This window comes from Olea europaea, unplaced genomic scaffold (genome assembly GCF_002742605.1).
Source record: "Olea europaea var. sylvestris unplaced genomic scaffold, O_europaea_v1 scaffold2179, whole genome shotgun sequence".
Lineage (NCBI taxonomy): Eukaryota > Viridiplantae > Streptophyta > Magnoliopsida > Lamiales > Oleaceae > Olea > Olea europaea.
The window spans coordinates 156,920-159,539 of NW_019239791.1; the positions used below are offsets into that span (position 1 = coordinate 156,920).

Sequence of the window (2,620 nt, forward strand, 5' to 3'; positions counted from 1 at the left end):
TATAAAATCCTGCGGGTCGGGTTACCCCACATAGGCGATCCATTATCCGTATTTTTCAATAGGAATCTTGACACGACCCGTCCCGATCACCCTAATGGATCCGACACGTGTCGTGCGCCGATGGTAGATACCAGCTAAATGCCGGACCCACCACCAAGGCAAACTTGACATGCTTTGACTGTTATAATTTTATAAAAATTTCGGCAGAGTTTCCTCTAAAAAATGGACTAAAAACCACCTGAGAATAAACCAAAAATCCCAAACATATACACATACTCTAAAATAGGGTACACTAGCCCATCAAAATACTAATTCTTCAAGGAGTTGTACTGAAAAAGAAATTTACCATTTTAAAACATACACAAAATATGCAATGGGTATGAGACTTAATACATTTTTGATACAAAATACATTAACCCCCAAAATATATGTTGTATGAATTAACAAAATGAGACATACAAACAAGGACACGATGAAGCTCAACTCGTCAACGACAGGCTCTGATATGGCTCAACGCAGCTTCTATCTGATAAGAAATGAGGTGACAAAAATATGAGCTTGCGACTCAGTGAGTGGATATTTGTAAAAGTTATACTTTAACATTTATAACACCTTTCTAAATATTAGTATATAGTAAAAATTTCCTTTCACAATACGTTAAACTAAAATCTTCATTCTTTCAGCTGAATCAACTAAATACTGTAAAATCTATTTCTAAAATCTGACAAGCTATGTAATACTGGAACATCACACCAAAAATGTACCCTGAATAACCATACTCGTGCATCGATTAATCTCGATATACATAGCAAGGTCATTAAATTCTGAAATTCTGTAATTCTGAAATTCTGATCATATGCGCGCAGAGCTATAAAATGGTCATACACTATGGAAACACATTCACAATAGTGCAGAGCGGGTAAAATCACTATACTGATCATACGCTGTGGAAACACATTCACACTAGCGCAGAGTGGGTAAAATAACCATATGAAGTCATACACTGTGGAAACACATTCACACCAGTGCAGACGAGGGTAAAATCACTTGGGTACTTTCTGGTGGTTTTAAAAATAACTTTGAATATACTGAAATATTTAATACTAAAATAATATGTCAATGAAAGGATTTTATTGAATTGAATTTAACTTTTAAAAACATTTGATAATAAAATTCGTTTTATTCTAAAAAAATCATGCTATCAACTCAACTTATAAAATACGTAACTTCAAAATTAAATAAATACTTATTTCTAAAAAAAATAAACTTATCCACTCACATAACACAAGCTGAACCTAAACTGGTCGATAGGCTCTTCCAACTTCCTCGTCACCACCTGGAATACATAACAAGATGGCTAATCAACTACTATTAAATTAAGAAACTTTAAAATCTACTTCTATAATACTTAACCAAAATTGGTCGATGCTCGAATGAATTCCCAAATATTCTTTTGATCAATGGAGCTAATCCCACTTTCTAATCCCTTTCTAATAACTAATTTATCAACAAAACCTTCTTCCCAAGTTAAAACAAATTTTACTTTCCAATTTAATGAAACTAGTGACCATAATTTCCACCCATCTAATATACATTTGCTCATTAAAATCAACTCCCAAATGAAATATTCCATTTAGATAATCACTTCCACAATTAATTAATTAAAATCCCCAAAATCGGATTCTAGGGTTTCCAAAATTTTCCTTGCCTAAACACCTTGTTAAAACTGCAACATAATTAATCCCTAAGCTTGAGCTCCAAATCGTACATATATCACATAAATTTAACATTTTATTATTACATGATAAAACCCTAAAAATTTTAATATAAACCATACTTAATCATCTAAGACAATTGGAAAAATTAAACCCAACTTGAAGATATTAACCTTACCTCCTTTCCTTTTCTTTTTCCCCTTCTTCTCCCTTTTTCTTTTCCTTTTTTCCCTTTTTCTTTTCCTCTTTTTCTCTTCTTTCTCGGCCGGTTCTGCTTCCCGTATTGTGTGTGTGTGTGTTTTGGTGTAAAATGAGAAAAAAAGGGTCAAAGGTTTGAATTAATTTGTCCACAATCCCATAATTGCAAATTAAGTCCCTTAACTTTACTTTTTAGTAACCTTTAATCCTTAAACTTCCAAAAGTATATAAATAAATTCCAAACTTTTAAATATATCCAATTCAACCTTCATATTTTGCCAATTGCAAAATAAACCCAAATAAAATGATTTGGTCAATCAAGTCCCAATAAAAATGATTTATTTCATACAAGTCCTCATTGGAGTTGACTTTGAAAATTCCACTATTGACTTTGATTAGATAAAAATGTGGGTTGTAACAAATCTACTCTCCTCACATGGAGGGGGATTCAATTCGAATAAAACATAATGTATCCAAAGTGAGTTCTCCTCCATATGAAGGTGGACACCGTTATGGACACTACATTATATATAAGTAGCATATTCTTTAATAAAAACCTGCTAAATGGGTGTTTTTCAAAATTTCCAGAAATTGCTTACTAAACCTTTAGAAGCATGATGTAAAACTTTTTAACCTAAAAATGTCTCCTTTTTACTTTTGATTGTTGGCTCAGTTGGACGGAACACTTTTTATTTCATTCGCTATTC

At 32.2% G+C, this 2,620-nt stretch overlaps 1 long non-coding RNA gene across 1 annotated transcript; it reads right to left on the reverse strand.

Annotated features, from left to right (window-relative positions):
* Positions 1 to 369: 369 nt before the first annotated feature.
* On the reverse strand, positions 370 to 1,923 carry LOC111380622. Its single transcript, XR_002700210.1, has 3 exons — positions 1,894 to 1,923; positions 1,280 to 1,336; positions 370 to 526 (listed from the first exon to the last, which is right to left on the reverse strand). It is a non-coding gene; the product is annotated as an uncharacterized LOC111380622 (long non-coding RNA).
* Between the last annotated feature and the right edge of the window lie 697 nt (positions 1,924 to 2,620).